This window comes from Lepidochelys kempii, chromosome 4 (genome assembly GCF_965140285.1).
Source record: "Lepidochelys kempii isolate rLepKem1 chromosome 4, rLepKem1.hap1, whole genome shotgun sequence".
NCBI lineage: Eukaryota > Metazoa > Chordata > Testudines > Cheloniidae > Lepidochelys > Lepidochelys kempii.
In genome coordinates, this window is record NC_136383.1 from 55,112,001 (window position 1) to 55,120,833 (window position 8,833).

The window sequence follows — 8,833 nt, forward strand, 5'->3', positions numbered from 1 at the left end:
CAGTGTCTAGCTGGTACTCAGGTTCCATAAGCATAACATTAACCCTTGAACTATTCAGATTTTGTGAGTTGTAATTGACTTTCAACCCCCTTAGTGTCACTCTCTGCACATGCACAGTGTTATCCATTTGGCATGCGAGCCTTAGAATTGCTTGGCATGCAACTTAACTGGTGAACCAAATTCTTTGGCTAATAAAGTTGCAATTTGATTTCCCCCAAAGGCCTAGTATGTACTATTGGGGTAACTCTCAAGCATTTGAGGCTGTGGTGTGATGATCTCAGCTCTGATTTGATCTCTATCTGTGCACAAAAAGACATTGCCAAAACACATCAACTTTAAAAAGGAATAGGGGAGGGAGCTTCGGAGGTGAGTGTATTTCGGGAACCACTTGGTCAAAAGATCCAAAGTTTATATCAGTAACTTAACCCCATGGCCCCATGAAATATGCCAAATTTCAAGGCAATCTGAGTAACCCTGATAATTTTAGAGCACTTTGAGTCAAATTTTAAACAAAAAGCTGGTCTTAACCTTAAGTGTAGCTGAAGCAGTACTCCACTATAATGATTCTATATAAATAATAATTATTATACATTCAATTATACATTGGCTTTTTGGCAAGCCATCACCTGGCTATTTAGTGGTCTTATTCTAGTTTTGCTTATCCAGGCACTACATTTTTTGGTATACTGCACAATATGTCACGCTGTTGAAAAAAGTGGACTTGTATTAAGTAACACATTATTTTCCCTGCAGAGTTGGAAACAGAAATCACTTTTCTTGCCATGAGACATGCTGTGTTTCTCACCCCCCTACTGAATCTTCGTAGTAGCTTTTGTTTTATTCCTCTAGGTCAACTGAATACGCAGTACTAAAGCTAATGAGAAACACAAATGTATTAATACAGGGTTTTTTATCCTGTACATTTTAGAAATGTTGGGGTTTACTTCCATGTTGAGGAAAAATCTTCCGCATGGTACACCCTTCTAACCCGAGCACAAAACAGACACACAAATACATATCAAGATCTGGGATGGGTTGAAACCTGTAAACTGGGCATAATGTTTGTTTAGGTCCTCACATGTGGGCTATGTCTAAATCATTCTATTCTTGCTGTGTGATATTCTCTAAGATATGGATTTTCCTATCCATCCACACAATTAAAACTCTCATCAAGACTCTCATCATCTTACGTCTTGATTACAGCAACCATCCTTCTCTCTGGCCTTGACAAATGCAACCCTGCACCACACACATTCATTCAGAATACTGCTGCAAAGATAATTTTTCTTGCCTGTTGTTTTGACAATGTCACTCGTATTTTTTAATACCTCCACTGGCTCCCCCTTCTCTATCACATCAAACATAAGCTGTTTGTATTCACTTTATAGGCCCTTCAAAGACAATCACCATCCTACCAATCAACTGTCAGTCACTATTTAGCTGCCGATGCTTGTCTCTGACCTGCCCATGAGGCCAGCCTCCACTGTTCACTTGTTAAATTTTCAAAAAAACTCCTTCAGACTTTTGCCCATGCTGCCCCACATGCTGTGCACCTGCTCCCCCAAAACATCCACAAAGCTCATTATCCACCTTCAAATCCCTCCTCAAAACTCTCCTTTGCTGTAATGCTTTTAAAAAATTGACCACAGTTATCCCACTGGTGTTCAGTGACCACTGCCTAGCATGCTGAAGAATATTGTCTCATTGTTTCTTGGTACTCCCCCATCTGTTCATATCCATCTGTTGTCTCTTGTCTTATACTTAGATTATAAGCTCTTTGGGTCAGGGACTGTCTTTTTGTTCTGTGTTTGTACAGCGCCTAGCACAATGATCCATGACTAGGACTTCTAGATACTATGAGAATGCAAATAATAAACCATAATAATAATGGAATGGGAGTGGAAGGGCATGGAGGAGGTGCATACTCTCTCTGCTCTGAGTGCATACTGCACTAGCCATCAGGGAGGAACTACACAGATAAGGGGAAAGCACATGCATAGAGGTGATTGAAAATCACTCTTATTTTGTTTGTTTCTTGATATTAGAAGGTATAACCGAGACATTGCCTTTCCAATACTGGATAAAACCACAAGTACTGGGAAATAATTCTCCCCAACAAGAGGATCAAAATTAGGAAAACGAAAAAAAAATTGTAAATGAACAGGCATGTCATATGATAAATTGAGACAAGCTACCAAGTCTGTAGCTGCAGGGATCTCAAGCTGGAAAGAGCAGGGAGTAAGAAGTTCAAATGGTGATAATCAATCGATAAACATACCGATGGGCTCCAGACACTTCACAAATATTTCTGACCCCTTGTACAGGCATGTCTCTGTGAAGTCATAAATTTAGTGACCCCTTGCTTTATAAACATTTGATCCATTGACCCATGCCTTTCAATCTAGGATTCTGCAAAATTGGCGTCCTGTCTTCCACAAGCCTTGGAAAGCTGTGGGAGATTCCTGGCAGGAATAAATGCGTAAGCATAGTTATTTCCAGGTCTGGAAATTAAGTAACTGGCATAACAAATGGGGGCATAATAATCAGTTTGGGAGAACAGCATGATGTCTTCTTGACTTCTCCCACCCCTCTAGCCCTTACAAACCTACTTTTGTTGCTCTGCAGGGTACAGCACTGAATAGGTGAGCAAGTCCTTTGCTACCTAGTGCAACATATGGAATAGCCAAGGCTCTACTGACACATTAGAAGTGGCATGTTTTGAGTTGGCTGCTCCTGTGGATGTTTACTGGATAATCTTGATATTTCAGTACACGATCAGTCCCACAGTAAATAATCCTTTCCCGGCAATTATAGGAGCACGGACCCTTCTTTTGACCTCTTTCATCCACTGTAAAACACTAAACTTCCTTACTGGCTCTCAAACATCTATGGATGAGTGGAAGAGCTGAAGTGAGTCACCTATTCTACAACAAGTATGAATACGTTTCAGGTTTTCATTTACTGTAAAGTTTATAACAGGATAATGACATAAAAGGAGAGTCTAACTTCAATCAAAAGATTATTTTCTAAAATAATCTTGGAATACAGTGTGGTATTTCAATCACCTGGGATGAAAACTTGGCTCCTTTGAAGTCAATAGAGTTTTCCCATTGATTTCAAAAGAGACCAGGACTTCACCCCGGTATTTTTCAGATTTTTGTTCTGTGGTGTTAAAACTAAAATGCTGCTTCATTTAGTTCATTTTCAAATGCACTAAGAAGTTAGAAGAGTACCATTCCTCTCTAACAAGGTAAAAATTCTTTGCAATGTGAATTTCAAAAGAATATAAAGAGCTCTTATTAAAGGGTCTTATTTGGCACCATTGAAACTGGACCATGTCTTCCCTTCCCTCACACCCCTCTTATTACTGTTATGTATTACCCTTACTAGGATGTGTTCTATAATTGGATGCTGTCATGGATAGATGGAAAGAGACAAATCTTCCCAATCTGATACCAAGTACATTTTACTGAGCAAAATACTCATTCAAAGAGTAGAAGATTATCTCTTTACTCTCAAATAGTTCTTCAGATTTGACTGATTCTCAACCATGACATTAAAACATTTGAGTCTAGATAAACTTTTAACCTGATGAATCTATGGCATAGGGTTACAGGAAACATCTGTGGAGAAACAAACTAATTTCTATGTAAGGATTTTTTATTTTGTTTTCAAAGCAAATGCAATGGGATTTTAGCCAGACCTAAATGTCATATTCCTTTTTAGGATAATAATGTGAGCAGAACTGCCTCCTATTTGTCCTGCAACGTGACAAAAATAAATGCAGCCCGATACATCCTTGTGGTAGTTAAGAATCAGCTAACGATTATGTGAGGAAGAAGTTTGTGTTCTGATTCAGTGTCTAGTAACAAAGTCCGTTCAACACAAATCTGATCTGACCAACATAGGAAACATTCCCTACATTGAAAAGATGTGTTCCAGAAATACAAGAATCTTCTTAACCAGTTGTTTCCTTGTGTAAATAGCTATTTCCTGCCACCTGTATTCTGGGAAGGCTCTGTAAACTAGTTTACAACTAAATCTTCATATTAAATTATAGTAAAAAAGTAAAAAGGTGCCATCACTAAATGGAGTAACAATTATGAAGCCCTTGATATTATCTATTGCATAAGTATTGGAAATCTGACCCTACAGTACTTACTCACACAAAACTATGACTAATTTCAGTGGCAGTTTTGCCTAAATAAAGACTTCACAACTGGACCCTGTTTACTTAGGGAAATTCTACACCAAATTAAGTGATACAAGTTACATTGACAAACAGCCACCACAGTAATTAAATCACTTTTGCATGTGCACACTATGCTCCTGGTGTCAGCGGTGCGCATTCTCACCAGTTCCACTTGCACCTATTTAACTGTCAGTGTGGACCATTGTGGGCTGGATTCTGAAAGGCAGCAACAACCAACGTAAGGAATGCAGTATATACACTGATGCTGGATCAACCTAACCACATCGACCGAAGTGTTACGCCTCTTGCAGAGGTGGAGTTATTAAGTTGGTGTAGTGAGCGAGTTATATTGGTGGGAACTACATTTTAGTGTAGACAATTACAGAGTTAGAGTGACGTACGCTGCCTTACGCTGACCTAACTCTATAATATATGCCAGTGCTTAGTAAAAGCAGCCAAGATTGTTTGCCTTGCTACTATAATATGTATGTTACTATTCACTGAGGAAGACTTTCTGAAGGCAGTTTTAAGTTACAGCAGTTGTTAGTAGATGTGAATTGCACACATCAATCAGTTTATTAATTAGAGATATCTTTTAAGTGATTTTCTAATCAAATTATACTATTTCACAACTTTTTACCCTTCTTGTAGTTTTTTCTAATTTGAGCTAGGAAAGAAAAGCCATGTCACTGTAAGAAGTCGGATAGCAGATATTTTACACCACTTCTCCAGTGCAACTGTTAACTGTTTGCACTGATCTTATTCTGGGCACCAACCATGTTTGGTCTCAATTTAAAGCTCAGGATCAGCTTGACTTTTATTAAGTGGGTGAAAACAAAGTATCATCCATGAAAACAACCTTTCTCTTTCTTGAAATACTGCAGCTACATTAGACACAAACAGCATATTTTAAAAATGTCAACAGTTTTAACTACTCTGTGTGTGCATATCTGAGAATGAGATATCAGAGGTGACTGAAAAGGTAAACACTTAACAACAGAACTCTGTTTAAATTGGCACTTATCTTATTCTTTTGAAGACTCTCCAGGATAAACCCATTATGTAAGTAGATTTTTGTGTGTGGTTAATTTAGTACTTACAATGCCACACTGACACACCTGGAGAGTGAAACCCGATTTTTATCCACAGAACAAAAACAGAATAGCAGTGACAGTTTAAGCCCACCCACATGGATTTGTCAACAGGCCTCAACCTTGTCCTGGAGGGACCACATCTAGTGATGAGAAGATTGTCAGTTTTTATGCCCATTCAGTCCTTTGTTCTTGGCTCAGCTTGCCAACATGATTATGCCAGTTATATGTTATGTGTATGTGTCAGTTATAATTGATTTATGTAGTAGAAGCTGAGGGAACAAGTGTTGTGTGCAGGAATTTACTTGTGTGACTTTCTTTGACATTTTCTGAAGGCACTGAGGTAGATACCTGCATTCTGCCTAGATAGTGTGGAGGTCATTCTCATTGTAGTAAAGTGGCTATTAAGGGATGGAGGTATGCTTCACCCTTTGATCTTACTTCCTGTTGTTGGTGGGAGTTGCACCACCATTTTGAGTATGTGCTTCCAATAATAAAGCAGCATGTTCTTTAGCCTGCAGTTACTGTACATAGTAACTGTACATCAATAATTATTAGTAGTAATATGACCACCAGTAGAACTTGGTAGATGTAGATAAAGCTCCTTTAAGATGGTTAGTTTTGTTCCTTTGTTAGAGATGCCAGAGTAGAGAAGAGAAACTTGTCCTATTCCTCAAAGGCTCTCACATGTGGAGTCCTTCAGGGATTCATCCTGTTTCCTCTCTATTCATCCTGTTTCCTCTTCAGCATCTATGTGAAGCCATCCTCAACTAGTTCAGACACAGTGATCCCCCTGGCTGTGTGAAATGAGGACTTATATGAAGAGCAGCTAGCTCAAGCATAATCCAGGCCCCATGGACCCCACTTCAGTAGGAAGAAGAATTTTGAGGAACTAGCTTTTAAGATGACCTTTCCTATTATTTCTGGCCCACAGTGATCAAAGGTTTTCCTTAGCTCCTCATTGCTCTTCAGACACTGGTAGCTAGAGTGACCTTAAATACCTTACCTATTATCTGCTCAGAGCAATGAGCCATGCCCATTCCTACCACAATAGACAACTTCTATCATACTGAAGCTGGGCTACTACTATTCCCTCTACTTGGGACTGACCCAAGGGCTATGCAGAAGCTATAGGTGGTGCAACAAGCTATGTTTTATCTTCTAAACAATGCCAACTAGGGTTAAAACCACTGCTCTGCACACTGTATTAGCCGCTAATAGAATTCTGGGACCCTTAAAAGTTTCCCAATCTCATATTCCAAGCCTTGAATAAAACGGGCCCTGTTGTCCCTGGGACAGTCACACACTCCAGTCCCCAACACACTTACTACTTTCTGTCAGGACACTCTGGTAACCAACAGCTCCATTATGATGGTGGAGGTAGGGTCCACCGTTTATAGAACAAATTTCCACAGAGAAACAGGCTGAGCCTGAATTTCATCACCTTTCGAGTAAGATACCAAACACGTCTATTCAAACTAGTATTTCCTCAACATACCATGTTACACAATCCCATCAGGACATAAGGAATTAAACTATTAGCTTCTATTCACTATATTTTAAAAAGTTTTTTTTGTTCTCTGAGATACAACGTTAGATACTGTTAGTTAATGTGCAGACAATGTTATAATAAGAGCAGTTCTTCATTAAAAATAAAAAGCAATTGAGTATTTGTACCCATTAGAAAACTGTACAGACTAGTTACGTGATTTCTGTGGAGGCAACAATTATTGCCACTATCTGTAGAGAGTACTTCGTCAAGACATGTTCATTAATACCACACTCATTATGTTTTGACAGTCAACAGGATATCTGTTTGATTATTTCTCTTTAGTCTAGCCAATGCTAGCAACTACAATCATATAGGCTTTCTTTCTATTTCTGTATAACTTGAGGGGGTATTTTTATATATGAATTTGAACAATAGGCAAGTTCTTCCAATAATCTAGTATTTTTGTACAGATATGCATATTTAAATATACATGGATGTGAATTTAAGTTCTTTAATCTAAGGGAAAGCAATAAACCATGAAAGTAGCTGGAAACGGAATACTGTTTAATAGAAATGGTTAAGATTTCCCAAATATAGAGCTCTTGATTATTTGTTGTTGTTGTTGAAAATTCAATTTTCAATTAAAACAAAAACAAACAAAAAAGAACAAGAAAAAGTGTGTCTAAATATTTTGGGGATTTCAACCAGCTATATGGCTGGTAAATATTTTTTTGACCATAGAAAGATCTTGACATATTAACATTTTTTGAAGTGTCAAGAAAACAGTAAAAAATGTCAAATATATTCTCTCATTTTTACTGCTCCTCCCGCCCCATAAGCTCTATTTTTAACATAGATTCCACAGGTAGAATCAGTATTCAAACCCAGGTCCAGGTAAAGGTTAGGCTTCAGATCTGAGGTGCAGGTTCAAGGCCAAATTGGAGTTAGGGTTCTAGTCTTAATTCAATTTTACCAAAATCTTACAATCTGTTCCCATGAGATTTCAGTCCTAAATGGATTAAACTCTCATGAGATTACTGGTTCTTGTGAGTTTTCCAGTCTTTTTTGCCCAAAATCTCATAAGAAGTGATTTGCACGTGATTTGAGTGCCACAAAACAAGAACTAGAAAATAGGAATTTTCTAAATGGATGCAACACATGATCAAAAACACTAGCTGCAGTTTTTGATCCAGGTATTTGAATCTGAATACTTCTGACACCTATATTCATTCAGATTCAGTCTCAGTTTTGGCCCCTCATCTATTCATGATACAGCTATGCAAATAACAAGTTAATATGGAGATATATAGCTGTCTCATAGAACTGGAAGGGACCTTGAAAGGTCATTGAGTCCAGTTCCCTACCTTCCCAGAAGGATGAAGTACTGTCCCTTATTTTTGCCCCAGATCCCTAAATAGCCCCCTCAATGATTGAGCTCACAGCCCTGGGTTTAAGCAGGCCAAACCACTGAGCTATCCCTCCCCCATGATTTCAATCTCTCCTTTACAAATAACTCATTTAATGAATTTCATCTTTTTGTTTGCTAATTATCTATTAAAATTGTGATTTTTTTCTCAATTCATTATTCTTGTATTCTCATCTCTCATATTCATTTTTAAATGATTGAACAGAAAATATTCTGTAAATACATATTATCAGGGTTCATTCACAGAGTGCTCAGTGCACATATTCACTATTTGAAATTCAAGCTGGTTTGACTGGACCCAGAACACAAGGCAAAAATTTCTGTTTCTTAGAATAAAGTTTCTGGCAGAAACACAGAGATTACCAAAACTTTTCAACGCTATTGATATAGGCAAACGTTTCCAGCCATAATAAATTCATTTGGCAGAACATTCATGAAATATAAACACAAAAGGGTTATGAATGTGGTTGAAGTACATTTATTTAAAAACTGAAATAACTTTGTGTGAAAAACTGTTTGCAGTATTTGACCAGGTCCAAATATATTTACATATATATATGCACACAATGGCGTAGTTCTGAATAAAGTCTTCTTGGCGTGAGTCTGAGATGACCATAATCACTCCAAAGTGG